General features: G+C 41.2%; 1 long non-coding RNA gene across 1 annotated transcript; it reads right to left on the bottom strand.

Annotated features, from left to right (window-relative positions):
• Nucleotides 1-24: 24 nt before the first annotated feature.
• On the bottom strand, nt 25-14,143 carry LOC137873978 (uncharacterized). Its single transcript, XR_011103261.1, has 3 exons — nt 13,998-14,143; nt 13,540-13,700; nt 25-151 (listed from the first exon to the last, which is right to left on the bottom strand). It is a non-coding gene; the product is annotated as an uncharacterized lncRNA (long non-coding RNA).
• Nucleotides 14,144-16,666: the final 2,523 nt, after the last annotated feature.

Genomic DNA, 16,666 nt, shown 5'->3' with positions numbered 1-16,666 from the left:
CCCTCGGCGTCCCCGTCAATGGCCTTGTCCTCGTTTTCCCCATCCAGCCCATCTTCTGGGCTACCGTTGGCGCTCCACTCGTTGGACGCAATGGTGGCGGCTCCCCCTGGGCCCGACCCCGAGCCCCAAAATCAAAGGATCTGTGGGAGACCTGCGAAATAAGGATACATCAAGTTGCTCAGCTGTTTTTTATTTCATATTGATTTGAATTCTTTTGCAAATGTTCATCATAATTACACACTAAACCCAACAACAGTGTTAACAGTTTGAAACTTGGGTAGTTCAGCCTTCTTCACCCAGACAGCGTGTTAAAGGATTTCTTAACATCAAATCCCATGACAACACCAAATCAACAATGCATGGACAAATAATGTCTGTGCAGCCAAAACCCAATGTAACTTATTTGTTATAGAGTGGTACAGGAATGAGTCATAAAATCCTAAAATGAATAAGGCTTTTTGGATTTCCGGTTCCCTTGGCTTAATGTTTTATTTTTATGAGTTTTGTTTAAATGCCTGAAATAAGGTCTGTGGTTAACACAAGTTTAAGAGATTTGAAAGTTTTGTTCAATGACATAAAATACATCAGCAAATAACCCTCTTGTGAATTTTGAAGAAAATCCCATTGGCTTTATTTGTCGTGGGAACCAGTGCGCTGCTAACTTCTGGTATTGACCTACAATAATACGTCATCTCTTCACCACTCTACAGGACTCTATTGTTGTCTAAGTAAGGGATAATGTACAGCGAGCCGGTCATCGTTGAGAAATAATCCCAGACAGGATGTGCAGGGCCTCAATATAAAGCAGTTCATTAGTCCGCTTATTACACAGCTACTTACAAAAGAAAACAATTGTTTGAAACAAAATATTGATTAAAAAAATATCCTATTTATTTAGAAATAATTTTATTGCTTCCGCCAAAAAAAATAAAGTCCTCTCGCTGTTTGCAGAGATCTGAACTGCTTAGACCATAGAATTCCGAAGAATCGGAATCGAGAATCGAGAATTAACAAAGCTGTATAACAAAATCATTTAAAACATCTTCAAACATCAGTGAGCCACATCTTCAATCCAACACACACTACCCAGGTGATGTAAAAATACTTTGCATCAATTCTGTATTGATCCGCAGCTGCAAATAGTCCCCAACAAATGTGCTCTTTACTCCTGTTTGAGAACCATTTTCTAAAAACTACAGTGCCCAGCTGTTCTAGGAAATTCCTTAGTCTTATTTAAGAAGGAAACTTTATATGTGTGACCCATTTTTTAGGATTTATGCCTCGAGTAGGACTAAATGGGCTTGGGTCTGAGTGCCACAGACAGTTGTGAGAGACCAACTGACGCATTGTTGGTTTTGGTCCGTTCATGTCATTTGTTGCCAATAATGATACAAATCTTCATCCATTAATGCTTACATTGTTTATCTGATATGAAAACAATCACTACCAAGTAAAAAAGCATACTGTATTCAACCAAAATTTCATATTTAAAACCAAATTATGTGCAGCTTTGCAATCCTACTAAAGTCAGTCAAAGTTATTTCTAGCCGGCAAAATGATCCAAACTATTGTATCAATATCGGTCTTGAAGCCACAGTTGGAAATGTGGGTCATGTGATGCCATCTGGCAAACAAACCCATTATTATTACAACATGTAAAACAAAACACACTCTTTCATTAGATCGATCATAATGTATAATTACAAGCCACCATGTGTCTTATCAACACATTATCTTTGTGACATTCATGTGTGGAGGAATCCTGAAAACCTTTATTGGCGACACTGTTGAATGAGCAAGTTTCATGAATCTTAAAAAGCTGTTTTCAGACTGCATCCACTGCTGTTTCACTTTCATCTCATCACACTGAACTGGAATAACCAGTCAGCAAACATTAACAGGCCAGCGCACTGAACGGCTTTCTTATCGTTTCCTTGTTTTAAATGTATGATTCAACGCCTCCGACATTCACATTTCAACTGGATGCTTACCGGAGCAATGAAATACAAGACAATGTGGATTTCACTAAAATTAAATAATATTTCGTCTCCAATTTAAATACCACCTTCTTCATTGAGTGAACTTAATCCCTACTAAGTTTCTCTACTGTTTTGCTTCCTCTACATCGGTGACAGCTGCGGCCAGAGGCGTGACATTTTCAGGTTGTCCATGTCCATTCTCGTGAACGCGATATCTCAGGAACGCCTGGAGCAAATTTCTTCAATATGCCACAAATGTCCTGGACTCAAGGATGAGCGCATCAGATTTTGGAGGTCAGAGGTCACTGTGACCTCACAAAACACATTTTTTGTCAAAACCAGGGGGCAACCTCCAGTTCTAAAAAGTGAAGCCATCTCTGGCAATCAGAGGAAGACTCCTCTGGTTGCGAATAGAAGTCTGATTGTATAGAAGTCTATGAGAAAATGACCCTACATCTCACTTGATTTATTACCTCAATAAACATTGTGAACAATTGCTAGTTTCAAGTCTTCTTCAATACAGCATGATGTTCATTTAGAAAACGATGATCCCATATAGAGTCAAATAGACCATAAAGCGGAGTATGCTTTAGGGCGGGCCACCTTGTGATTGACAGGTCGCTATATCAGAGCTGTATACCAGCGTCTCAACGTCACTCCTTCAAACAAAGTCACTTCCGCTCACTGGTTGCAAAAAACCAAGATGGCGACGGCTAAAATGCTGAACTCAAGGCTTCAAAACTGCAGTCCACAAACCAATGGGTCACGATGACTACGTTCACCTCTCATTTACAGTCTATGGTCACATGCTATCTAAGAGGATAAAATGATGGCATTTAGGACGGACATGGTTGTAAATTGCAGCGTTACTGGTTGGCGGAGGCATACAACCACGAGGCGATAATTCTACTCTCCTTATAAATATACATACAGTGAATTATTTGTGTGTCTGCAAAGAAGGCCCAGAGCTGTGTGAGTTCATGTAAAGCATAATGAGACTGGAAGAAGGAATGTCATTCATCTATAGGTCACTACTTCGGCTTTCTTTGACATTTTGTTTTTTGCAGTCGTTACATTTTTATGAATAAACAATGCTAACTGTAATTATTACTGTAATTCCTCAATTTTATTCCTCTGAACTGGCCAAATGAATTCAAGCTATTCCATAAAACGAGGTTTAAAGACCTCACTAATCAGCGCTGGCCTCAAAGAATTCTTGTGGTCTGGGAACTGTGTCCCAGTGTGGTTGTCTTATGGCTGACTGCAGGCAAAGATCCTAAGTATTTTTCAAGCTGCCTTTTCAGCATCGTATTGTTTCTGAAAGGGAAGTCTATGAGGTAACCACGAGCCTCCCAGGATGCTTGTGTTTCTGCTTTCTGCATTTCTGCAGATGCAGACAAAAGTAAAGTATAACAGATAAATACAGAGACTTTTATTACACTTACATCGAGAGTTTATATGATAGAATGATTCGTTACATTATCCTTTTTCAGCTGTTTTTCTTCAGTATGAGCAATATTTGACCTCTTTTATGAGGTTTTGTACAGTTAGGTAGTCAAATAATACCAGTATGGTTCTTGAGAAACAAAAATCAACCCAGAAATTAAGTTTCAGTCTAGAAATGTGATTTGTAAAATAATATCAAGCATAAAGAAAATATCTATACAAAAATCAGTGAAACTCTTGTTCTCAAGGTCACATAAGTCTGTGTGATTATCCACTGTGTAATTACACCGAAGCTGTGCAGCCAAGAAGTTGTTTTATTTTATCTAGATATATTTATGATAATAGCGTTGAAATCTCTTGGTTCATCTCTCAGTACGTAGAAAGAATCATACTTTATAATCGCTGCGAGAACCACAAGGTGGAGAAAAAGCAGAGGTGGAGGATTAGCAAAGCTTCCTTTCTCTTCCTGTCGTCATATAACGGGAATTAAAAAGATCAAAGGCGAGTAGATCATATTCTACCACACGCCACGTACAACATAAAATTCATGGACGTCACTGAACTCAAACGAGAGTTTGACAACTAACCACAAGTCAAGCTGCTAATTTTAGCTGAGAGGGTATTGGTTATGGCGGACCCTTTGCAACAGGGTCACGGTGTTAAAACTCAACACTGAAACTCAGCACTCATCAGCAGCTCAAGTGATCCACGTCAGTCCTCACAGATCGCTCCCGATTAACAACATACGCCTAGAGTTAGGGTTAGTTTAATCATTATCTGCACCAGGGTAGAAAATTAAATAATTTTCATAGTGGAATTTTGGGCTATCTTTGCCCCGATGTTTTAATTTTGGAGGGACTTACATACACAGTCACACAATGTTATTTGCCCCATCAATTTGCTTCATGGGGAAAACACCTTGAATTTGGGAGCAATTTTGCCTTATGCCCCTGATTATTTTTATTTTATTTATTTTCTGATGCTGACTTGTAGTGATACTTAATACAAATCGGTCCCCTAAGACAATAACAAAAAATAAAGAATTTTGAGTAAATAAATCAATAATAATAATAGAATCAGAGCTGCAACGATTAGTAAATGTGTCGATTAATATATAAATTGGTATTTTTCAAGAAGGCCAAAAATGATCTTGTTCCAGCTTCTAAAATGTGAGTATTTCCTTTTTAATTTTGTCTTGTATTATAGTAAACAGAATATTGTGTTTTGTTGCAGAAGGGCTGTAACGAACAATTATTTTCTACAAAACTAAAAAAGAAATTGAAAAATTCCAAACATCATTTCTAACAGCACAATTATTATTTAATTATCAAATTAGTTGCAAATAATTTTATTGACTAACAATTGTAATATGTCACCTTCGACTCTTTTTCTCAAGGCCCACATAAACATGTGTTTAAATGGTCATAACAACATTTACAGCTGCCTGTCAAGACATCAGCCATAATTATTTTAGCTTGATCTTGTTTCATTCTCCTGCTGTCAGCAGCCGGTTTGTTGGTACAAACTAAAAACCGAAACATCTTTAGGCACAAAGAGCCATTGACATCAACCAAAGTGTAACCCTTGAATAAACACTTCATTCTCAGCCCCGAGTGCAGCAGATGTCCTTTGTGTGGCCTGGTGTAAAAATGTATTTCAGGCGGCCCAAAGTATTTCATTAATGAATGCACAGGTGCTGCAGGGCAACGGCTTCAGTAGAGCCGGGGCAACAAATCAAAGACTGGTGGCACAGTGAAGGAGTGAGGGAGGGGCGGCCGCTCTTTTGTTTATCTCCAATTATAGCAGAGAAAACGCTGCAAAGCTCCTCTGCACTGCGAGCTGTGAAGCCAGCGGCGTCCGGTGCAACGCGCGAATCACGACGACCCCCGAGGGCTCACGGGAGAGCGTTCAAATGAGGTGCTGCGAAAAGAGAGGCTCTTCACTGAGAGAGGGGCCTGAATTCCAGACATGTCCTTATTAAGAAAGGGCTGCGAGCGCTCACTGTTTCTCCTCCTGCCTCCCTTGTGTCAACCCAACGCCCTCCCTCCTCTGCCACCCCCAACCCCCTCCACCCAGCGCTCAGAACGTCTCTACCCAAATAAGGACAGGAGACCAGGGATGCGTGTATGGGAGGAGTGGGTGGGTCGGTTGGTTGGTTGGTTGGTTGGAGAGCAGAGGGGGGGAGGGGGGGAGGAGAGGGGGTGTGTATGTGGGGTGGGGGTGTTGTCCAATTTAGGCGTCCACTTTGGGGTCTGGAAAACAGTGGGATTGTTCCAGCTGGAATGCAACATCAGCAGTGAACACGCTCAGAGCTCAGACTAGAGGCAGGGCATTGTCAGAGGAGCCGGTTTTTTTCAACACATCCTCTAGTGGAGTCACAGGATTGGAAATCTGGACGATAGTCGTGATAGAGCAGTAAATAAAGCTAGAAAAGACAGTTTAATGGACTCAAATGCAACAGCTTGTTTGTCTCAAGATGGAGGCCGTTGGGATTCGGCTCTCCGACGCAATTTAATTTACTGCCAGCACGTCATTTGAAAAGAAGAGCTGTTGTAATTAACATATTGATTACATTAGAACAGCTGTTATGAAGACACTGTATTGTCTCTTTGAGCCAAGTTTGGTTGAGGAACTCACAACAGAGTAATGACTCACACAACAAAATAAACTGCAGATTACACCGAGCTGCTCAAGCCAACACATACAATCAATGGAGAGAAAATAAATCGTTTTTTAGCTTCTCAAATGGAGGATTTCTTGCTTCTCTCCTTTTTATTTGATAATACATCGATTATCTTTAGGGTTTGGGGCTGATGGTCAAATTAAAAAAATAACATTGATGACACAAATTAGCCTTTAGAACTTTTTTCACTGTTTATGTACAAAACCCAAATGAGATTAATCGAGAAGATAATCTCCAGATTAATGGATAATGAAATCAATTGTTGGCTGCAGGCCTCGTCCCAAGCACAAACCTGTGCGCGAGATTGCCAGATGGGAGGGGTTTATGGAAGGATCTCTAATGAATGACACGCTGTTCCCACATTTAAGACAAAAGTCAGGGACACACCTCCCCTCCTGCTCTTTGGGAGTCAGGCCACGGGAGCAACATGCTACAGAATTCCAACGTGCAGCAGGAACAACGCTGCAAAGCTTTATGCGCCTCGCACGTTCATTCAAACGCCACCATTCATGCAGCACAATCCCTCTTCTTCCCGTGTTCCCAGCCCTGAACAGAGCGATCACATTGCGGTCGGTTTTCAGGCTTATCTCCGCTCCCGACTCCATCCACGAACCAACCAACCAGAGTTTATTGGCACCGCACTCAGTTTCCCTTTTCTTTTTTTTCCTTTTTTAACTTCCTAGACAGGATTGTGTGCGGTGAAATGTCCCAATGAATTCCAGTAATTCTTCTGAGTCACTGTGAGGCTGCCGGGTCACATGGAGTAAATCTGTATTACCTAAACCAGGAAAGGGATTCCATTGCAGGCATTTGTTAAAAGGTGCCACAGAATGTAGGAAATCCCTTACAAACACCTACAGGCAGGAAAGCAAACAAGAGGCCGTGTGCTTCAGCAACAGCTAGTGGACGGCACGACATTCAGGAGTGGGCACTTATTCACTCAGAGAGAAAGGATTTTATTTTTTTTTCTTCACATTGCCACATTTTTATTCCTCACTTTTATCTTCCACTGAACATGAGATCATCTTGGTGCTCTCAAATGCACCAACCAGATGGGTTTCTACTTACGCAGTGGAATTCAAAGACGACAGTGGGGGCAAGACCTTCAGTCAAAACCACTCTGTCATGTCTCGTCGTTTTTTAAGGCCTGATGGCAACATCGCGTCTCCAGTCTTCTGGTGAGAAGGGCAGATTTGTCGAAACTCCCGACGCTTAAGACCAAACAGGATGGATCGTAGAAATATATTCAGAGACTAAACATCCCACCGTGGGAGCCAGTAGTACGAGAAAACCGTATTTGACAAACGTTTGATGTTTTTTGCTGTTAATTTCACTCGCACATTAATTGTTTAGTTCTCAAAGTGATTCCTAACTTTAACTGCCGTTTCTCAAAGCAACTGAGTGACCCTTTCTTGTGAGCAAAACAAAAGTCAGAGAAACTTGTATTTTAATGAAAAAAACATGGCCTTTTTTGATGTTACTTGTAAAAAAAATGCTGTAAATACCAAAAGGCATGTCAACAAACAAACACAGACAGAAAAGTTGGTGCAGAAAAAAAAAGTCTGGTGCTTTTTGCATTGCGGGACGGAGCAGGAGCATCAAATGACAAACGACTAAAAGAGGCCACCGTGTTTGTGCACCTGGTCCGTCGGACTGAAGCAGTATGGAGACACATTTGGTGCTTGGTGGTAAACAGAAAACTGATACAGTCATTGGGGAGCTAATGTTGCTCATGTCTGCGGTGTCTCTCGAGGGCTTTCGAGTGCGCCAACTGTGATCGAGCAGCTTATCTTTGCTCTACTGTACGTGTACTCGAAACAAAGTAGTAACCTGATTTAACAAGTTAAAATAGTTAATATTAGTTTTATCTGGAAATCAGGCAGTGTAGACTTGTAGATGTCTTGAAGTCCTGGTGGTAGTTTTTTCACTCTATCATGGTTTTTCATTGACTGATAGATAAAATTGGACAACTTGAATAGTTTTCTTTCCCTCTTCTTTTAGCTCTGTTTTGGTCTCCACCAACACTCGAGGGAAATATCTGTCTCTTTAGCTGCTAAATGCTCCGTCATGTTTACCAGTCAGTTGATAACTGTGTCTATCTGCTATTTGGTGTTGAGCAGGTCGCATACACTGAGTTTATCAGAGCTCTTTGCTAAGAACAACGCTGATGAGAGGATTTAAACTGAAACAAAACAAGTTGCGCGCGGGTCACAGAATCAAAACAATGAACTCAAAGACGTTCAAATGTTTCTGCAAAGCTACGGTGATAATCCTCCTGTGGATTCTTCACTACAAAGGAATCCTTTCATGTTACACAAAGTCATTAACATATAAACATGCTTTAAGAATTAAAAGTATTTCAGAAACAAAACATTTCTGTTACCAAATCTTTAATGTTATTTCTTGGTATAATGGTAGATTTCTGGTCATATCAAACACGAGGTAGAAATCAGCCTCCCTCTCTTGTCCGTAACTCTGAACGCCCGCGTTACCATGACTCAATTCTACTGACTCATGTCGCAGATTGTTAACAGATTCCCTTCAAATCTGTCTCTTCCACCGTGGAGCCATCAAGCCTGTTTGTGTTTGCCTCTCCATCACATGCCTACTGGCATAATGTTTGTACCTCCGTCTGTTTGTTAACCGATGCGCTACGAGATTTGTCCCTTGTCTTTAAAAATGCAGCCTTTTGTTAGGCCGCTGCTTGAGTTGGGACACTTGTTGGCAAAGAACAGACCCCTGCTGGCAACCGAAAGCCCCCCCCCCCCCCCCGCTTTAGCCGAGAGTTAAAATACACCTCCACCAAACTTCACATTTTATACACAGCAACAGATCCTCAGCCTGAAACTCCTCCACACGTCTAAGGTTGAGGGGCGCACAGATGTCACAGAGAGACATCCCCCCATGCACACACACACACACACACACACACACACACACACACACACACGGCGACAGCCACACAAACACACTCTTGACAGGGGAAACAACAGGACTTGGTGGCAGCTGCTCTCTAGGGTCAGATTACAGATAAAGAAAACATTTTAGGGTCCAGGCCAGGAAAGCTGCACTCTGACGAGAACAGGAGACGCTGCCTTATTCCTCCTGACACAGATACACACTCAGATGTATTTTCAGCAAAAAATGCAAACGTTAAACCTTATCACTGTTCAGAAGAAATTAAAAGTGGCTTGAGTGTCTGCTCAAAGTTTGCCGCCAGTGCCTTCTTCAGACTCATGAAAGCATGAGCCCAATCTCCCCCCAAAGAAAATCCCCACCCTCCGTCTCTCCCTCCCGTGTCTGTGTTTGGCCCTAATAAATTCTCTCCAGCTCCTCCAATAACTTCCTCCTACTTCCTATCTGGCACAGCGCTCAGGAAACAATCAGAGCTGAGAGCGAGAGGAGGGCCGGACGGCCAACAGCTCACACGGCAACAAGGCAGAAAGAGAGACGAGAGGGAAAAGTTGAGACGAAAAAAAAACACACGCACACGCACGTGAACACACGCCACATGCTCCCCTTGTCAAGTCAAACATTTGCAGTTTGATACCAGCTGCATGCCCAAGAACAACAATAACGCTCGGAGCGACGCCTCGCATGCAAGAAACGAGGATGTGTGAAAGCGATCCCAGTTGGAAGAGTCTGACATATATTTTACGCTATAAAGCTCACCGCAACTGATTTCTATTTGTTGTTTTTTTAGTGAACAAATCTCACCGCGTGGAAACAGGCTAACTCACTTTGAGGTGAGGAGAGGCTACTGGTTTCCCCAAATGAGTCACTGATGAATGGGTACCACACGTCGAGCCAGAGCACGAACCCAAGGCCCGGTTCATTCATTCACTGTTCTGTTTGAACGCCTATGTGGTCCACCTTGGATCGTCACACTTTCAGAGAGTTAAGCCTGAATCCAGCTGAGGAGGGAAAGACTGACACAAAACGGTTGGAGTGCGCCAGAGTGCTTCTCTCTGTTTTTTTACTTACATCCTGAATCAGCATTTTATTCGGAAATTTTCCAGAGAAAGCAGCAGAGAAGCCATTCTAGCCTGAATTGGTCATTTTGTGGTGAGGGGAGCGGTTTGAAGCCATAATCTGTGAAACCTTTAAGACATGCATAACTTTTGCAGCAGAATGCGCCAGCCAATAACTCATCCCACCATATAAATCGTGGAACAAGGCGATAAAAGCAGCCACGGCTTTGATCAGGGACATATAGAGGAGACTTTCACGAGGGAAAATTATGATTAGACATAAAAAATATGAACCGGACAGAGGAGACTCGTTGTACTGTTGCACATTTAATGTATGCCCACGGGCTCATAAAGGCCCGGTCACCCACAAAATCACTCGGGACACCTGTGTCGTTTTATATTAGGAGCAAAACAAATAGCTCTGTGCTGCAGAGGGAGATCATCCCCCGGCCCAAAACACTCTGAGCAAAAGGATTAAAGGGGTTTCACATGAGTGCCCTTGGGTCACTGGAGCTCCAGTGCGACAAACAGGCCTCACACACACACACACACACACACACACACACACACACACACACACACACACACTCGTCTCTGAAACAACAGACGTGCTCAGTGAGCCTCATGTTATCTGTAATGGAGGCTGGAGGAGCCACAGACGCTGGCACACACACACCCCACACAGACATTTCTTCCTCTTTTACAGAACATTTGTGTGGAACATCACTCCTAGCAGTCGGTCGCCAGAGAAAGAACAACTACAACGTTTAGCAACTTGGGGACAACCGATACAAAGACCATACTGTTCTAGGCCACTCCCCAGCTCCTCCCCTGAGTGGTCCGAATAGCAGGCCAGGAAGCTTATCGGTTAAAACCTCATGGTTTGGAGGATATGTCAACATGTGCAGTGCATTAACGTGAATACAATGTTGATCGATTGTGATGGCTGAAGAAACCGGTGTATGTTTAAAGATATATCTGGCTGGTGCTTGAACATGCAGCATTTAGGTTGTATCCCCTTAATAAACAGCTCGAAGCGCAGCGTGCTCCTCGACGACACAACTTTAACACATCCGCTGCTGGTTAGCGTCAAGCTGCATATTGTCCTCCAGATTGCCATCGATGCCCTTCTGCCGAGAGCTGCAGGCTCTTCTCTGAGGCCCTCTGTGTGCTCGCCACGCACACATAAGTGGTATTTGTTCAGATCTGGGCTGACAGAGGGGCAAGTGTCCACCATTTGGACGAGCACTTCTGGGGATGGTGCTAAAAAAAAAAAAAAAAAAAAGCGGCCAACGTCTGCACAAATGGGCAAAAGCTCATTAGCCGCCCTTCTGTGGGTTTAACACAAACGGGTGAAGCCGCTTCGCCGACAAACGGTCAACAGACCTGCAGCCGAGCAAACACTCTGCAGAGCAAAGAAGGGATGCACCCTTTGCTGGAATCGGCAGAGCGCCACATACGACTTGAAATACCTTCGGCGTCTCTACAGATTGTGGTTCAACTTTTTTAAAAAGCGTAAACATCGGAGGATAACATATTTATTTTCTCCTCCTCATGAAGAGCGCACATGCTCATTAACTCTTCCTTTCCGACAACGGCCCCAAGGAACACAGCTGGGGAGTAAGAAGAGAGAAAACGGCCACTTTAAGGGGATATTACCCCGAGTAATCTAATTGACCTCCATGACATGAGTGGAGCTGTAAAACTTTCCCTTCACATTTAACTCTCACACGGCGTTCATGCTGAATCCACAACGGCTTAGGAACATAAAGTGCGTTCAAGGAGAGAGAGAGAGCGAGAGAGAGAGAGAGAGAGAGAGAGAGAGAGAGAGAGAGAGAGAGAAAAAGATGAAAAAAAAGAGACCACATTGTACATTGGGAGGCCTGATGCATTCATGCTGCATGAAAACAATGAAGGGGAATCTGTCGGAGCAGCAGAATGCTTAATCCTTTCCAGATTTACCCATCAGCATCGAAATCTATTATTAGGCGTCTTGGCGTGTCTCATTTACCAAAGACACATTGTTCGGTGGTTCTGGTTGGTCGTTTCGTCTCAGAACATCATTTCCACATGTTGATAGAAAGCTATAGCTCTAACTGTGGATTGTTTGCCTCTCAACCATGGCCTAACATGACTAACAGGAACAGAAAGCTTCCAATCCGATAAGTGATCATCCTCTTCGTCAGCGCTGCATCGAGAGATTGTGTCTCCGACAACACCGCCCGCCTTCAGAGGACCTCGTATTTACACTCACAGCCGTGAGCTGTGAAAAACTGTTTCCACACATAATTGGTGAAAATATTTTCAAAATGTAGGAAATATGGAATGAAAATACTACATTGCACAACATTACAAGGAACGCTGCTGCAGGAAAAGAAGACAGTAAGAGGACGACAGCAGAGGAACTTTAACAGGTTTTTCTTCTTGCTGTGACGAACCTGACGGACTGCATTCTGTTGTTGTGTAAAACCTGATGACGGGCAGTGATTGAACTCTCTGGCTTTACAAACTAGCATGTCCCTTTTTAGCTAATATACCAAAACATTTAGCTTGGTCTACCCAAGCCTGAACTAACAACACAGACTGAGAGCAGGTGTAGCCGGAGGTGGCACTCATATAATTATACAATTAGCTCGCATACATATCCATGCATCTCAAATCCTCACCTCTGAATTATGTGCTTAGTAGGACTTTGCAGAGTATCACCACTTCCTCTGTTTGTTGGCACGGAAGACAGAAGTAAAAAAAAAAAAGATAGATAGATTATAAAAACCTCAACATACTATTATATAGCTATTAATCAATGCAAAGGACATTATGTTTTGTGTAATTCACAAATGTTTTTACATAACGTTAAATGTTTGAGTCTGTCACATATAGTTCTTATGGCTTCAGAATTTCTTCTAAATTGACAAAAGTCTCACTTTATCAGATAAAAAACTAATACAGGAGGTTTGGTATTTCTTAATATTGACATAATAGCAGTGATGTAACAGACATGATGTTGGGAATGCAGAAGTGTAGTCACTGGTCTACATGCTGGCATCCCTATATGTTTCTCATTTGTTTGTGTATTTGTAAATCTGCTGATATTCTGTGATTTTAACTTTATACTATTGAGTTTTGGGTCCATAAATGAAGTCTGTTTAAAGAATTGAATATAAAACTATAGAATGCAAAAAAGATATATATTTATTATTCATTAAATGACTCTTGATAAACAAGTCTGTCTCTAAAAGAGCTGGAAATGTTGTAAAAATGGACATGTATTTATTAAATTAAAATATCATCAAAAACTAAAGGGAAAGAACATCTTCGTTGAAACAGATTATTTCATAATTTATTTATTTTTTTGTTGTAAATGTGTCTTTTTCTTTGTCTGATAAATGCATGTGTGCCGTTAGCTCAGGAGCACTTCCCCTTCACTTCACGATGCTGACAAATTCAGAAGTTGTCTTACCTTTGGGATGCAGAGGTCCAAACCACACTTAAGTTGTGTATTCCTCCAAATGGATTTGTGTGCGCGTCTCTCTCGCTCTCTCTCTCTCTGTTCCTGTAGGTAAAACTGTTGGATTCCTCTTGAGGAACAAGGCTGGAAGTGTCGGCTGATCCAGGTATGAACTGAGCGAGACAGAAAAGAAACATATTGGCCCCACTTCTCTGCTGTCAAAACGGACGCTACCGGTCGAAATATGATTGTACAGAGCCTGTCAAAGATATCCATGCACACTGGGAAAGTCAAACACAATACACCCTCAATCTGCAAATGTTTTCTTCCCTCCCAACGCAGGGAGCTCCGCGGAAAAATGTAAAAAATGACAATGATCTGAAAACTTCAGCGAGACGAGCGGCATGAAAAAAACTCACCCAGAAAAAGGGCTCTAAACAGAAAAGAGGGAACATTAGTGGAGAACTTACCTTTTTTATTTTTAATCTGGCAGTCACCTTCTTCTTCTCAGTGAGAGCAGATGATCACTTTAGTTAGGTTCTTTTAATTTGGCGCCTTGTTTTTTTCCCGTAATATTTCTCAGAGGTTTGACAGTATAAGTGGAATGTTAAGTATGACTTTGGTATGAAATCAACGCACTACACTGGAAAACGAAGGGGGAGGAAAAAAAAAAAAAAGAGTCGCGAGGAGGAGCCACTGGTGCGCGTCAATCAACAAGCTTGGGGGGCAGGGACTTCCCTCCAGGCCCCGCCCACCAAAACCCTGCAGATCGAGATGCAGCTTCCTGTCCCAAAACCAGCCTCTCAATACACAAACACTACCAGCCTCTATATCCCTAAATCTAAATGCATCTCCTGAAGTATTAACGAGCAGTTTTTAAATACTGGTACTATCATGAATTTTAGACTTTTGCAGTGGTGGAAGATCTTTTTTTAATTAAAGCAAAAGTGAAAGTGTGTAGAAGTACTCTGTTACAAGTAAACGTCCTGCATTTAAGAGCTAAACTATGAGAATCAAAATAAACTTAAAGTACCAATAGTAAGATGATCCATCATGCAGAATGACCCATTTCAAAACAATGTATATTATATCACTGACTGTAATTATTTATACATTTATGAGTACCTCTATGTAATGTTACAGCTGGTATAAGTGGGGCTTTTCTTAACAAATGTATATACTGCTCTTTAATAATACATCATAATGCATTTGCTAATTATATTTTGTATTACTAATCTGAATCTGCAAAGTAACTAAAGATATCAAATAGATGTAGTGGAGTAAAAAGTAACAATAATTCCCACTGAAATGTAGTAGAAATATGTATCACTGCAGTTTTTTTACAAACATTGCTCAAAACTGTATTTAGGGTAATGTGTATGAAATGCATTAGTGGAAGAATTACTTAGATTCTTGAATAAATAAATAGTGTTAACATATTCAAATTAAAAGTGAAAGAAAAGAGTTATTAATTAGCAAATTGTGCTGTTCGTATGGAAAGTAAAAGATACATATGTATATGTGTATATATATATATATATTTATACATACATCTATAAATCATATGTATATATATATTATAAAGTAGCATTCATTTGGATTATAATTACCTTAAAAGTGTACTTAAGTACAGTTAATGATGATCAACAAATGACCATCCACATCTCAGACCTGTTCAGACATTCAAAAACTTAAATTAAATGGTGATTAATTCTGATTCTCCAGCTGCAAGGCATCTAAAATATTTGCATTTGATGGAATAGAGCAGCAATAAAACTACATGTTGAGTAGTAAAGATCATATAGCTTAAATAAGTGGTGCAACAAGCAAATAAAGAACAGACACTGTCAGACAGTGTGGAATACAATGGGTTTTTTTAATCTTAGAGCTACTTAAATGGGAATAAAAGGGTCAAGATGTTATGGTTATCTGGGGTGTGGATACTCATTAATATACGTGATTTTATTTAAAAGGTACTGAGCTGTAGGTCAAATCCAAAGTCGATGGAGTAGCATCATTAACTGCTGAAATATTTTAATAATTAAGCACTCTGAAAGGGATGATACATCACAAAGGTGACTCACTTTGCTAATGAAGTACTTTGAAATGACAGGTATTTCACTCAAGTAAATATTTCACCGACTTTAACTTTAAATGGAGCGTTTCTCTATTAGAACACTGCTACGTGAATCTATTTTCCAGCACTGTGTACGTATGACTCAATACTGAACTCACTGTGGGATTATTGAATTGAATAAATATGATAAATACTGTAATTATTGTTACTTCATTTTCGGAGGGAAAATCTTTAACGACTGAGAATTCCTTCGTCAGTGTGAACAATATAAACTTAGAACCTTGAACACATGTCCATCCTGCAACAGCTCCTTCTGTTGGTCAACAGCATGGTTGCAACGTTTGAACAGTCGGCTATTCATCTACCACTGAGACACTAAAGCAGAGCTGCTGTACGTGCAGATGGTGTGAGAATGATTCACTGGTATAGTAGATGTGTTTAAGAATGTCAACAGTGTTTCTTGGCAGTTGTTTAGCCGGAATGCACGTTACAGGAAAAGACAATGAGGGAAGAAGAACTCACCTTGCAGCATCTGTCCAGAAGAGCCGCCAGCTTTAGGCTTCGTTTAATCTGCGAGTTTGGACAACTGCCTGAGCAGGTTCAGGCAGAATACACACCTCTCACTTGCTCTCGAGGCCCTCGGCTCAAACAGGTTTTTCATCCTGAGTGAAGCTCTCCTCGCAACATGTCAGACAACTGCAGAACAGCGTGGGTGTCTTTCATAACCTGCAACTGGAAGGAGTCTTTCTGATTATCTGCCAGCTCATAGAGGATGTTACAGTGCTGTTGTAAAACATATTTTAAAGCTGTTTACAACAGATGACGAAAACCTACAGTGTAGTATGGGGATTTATCCAGAAATTATGGGTGATTTTTCTCTTAAATTTGTCATTTAGCACTGACTGTCTACAAAATCCATGTTTTTCTTTTGTTTAAGGTTTCTTTTTGTCTTTATTTGAAAAGGGACAAAAGAGAGATATACACAGGACATGCAGGGGGAGAGAGGGATGAAGTGCAACAAAGGTCTGTGGCTGGATTCAACCGGCAGCCAATTCTTAACCA

Source organism: Cebidichthys violaceus, unplaced genomic scaffold (genome assembly GCF_023349555.1).
Source record: "Cebidichthys violaceus isolate CVI_PGR_0920_01 unplaced genomic scaffold, fCebVio1.0.p SCAF_17, whole genome shotgun sequence".
NCBI classification, from domain to species: domain Eukaryota; kingdom Metazoa; phylum Chordata; class Actinopteri; order Perciformes; family Stichaeidae; genus Cebidichthys; species Cebidichthys violaceus.
Note: the sequence above shows the minus strand (reverse complement) of the source record. Positions and strands in the feature narration are given on the sequence as shown.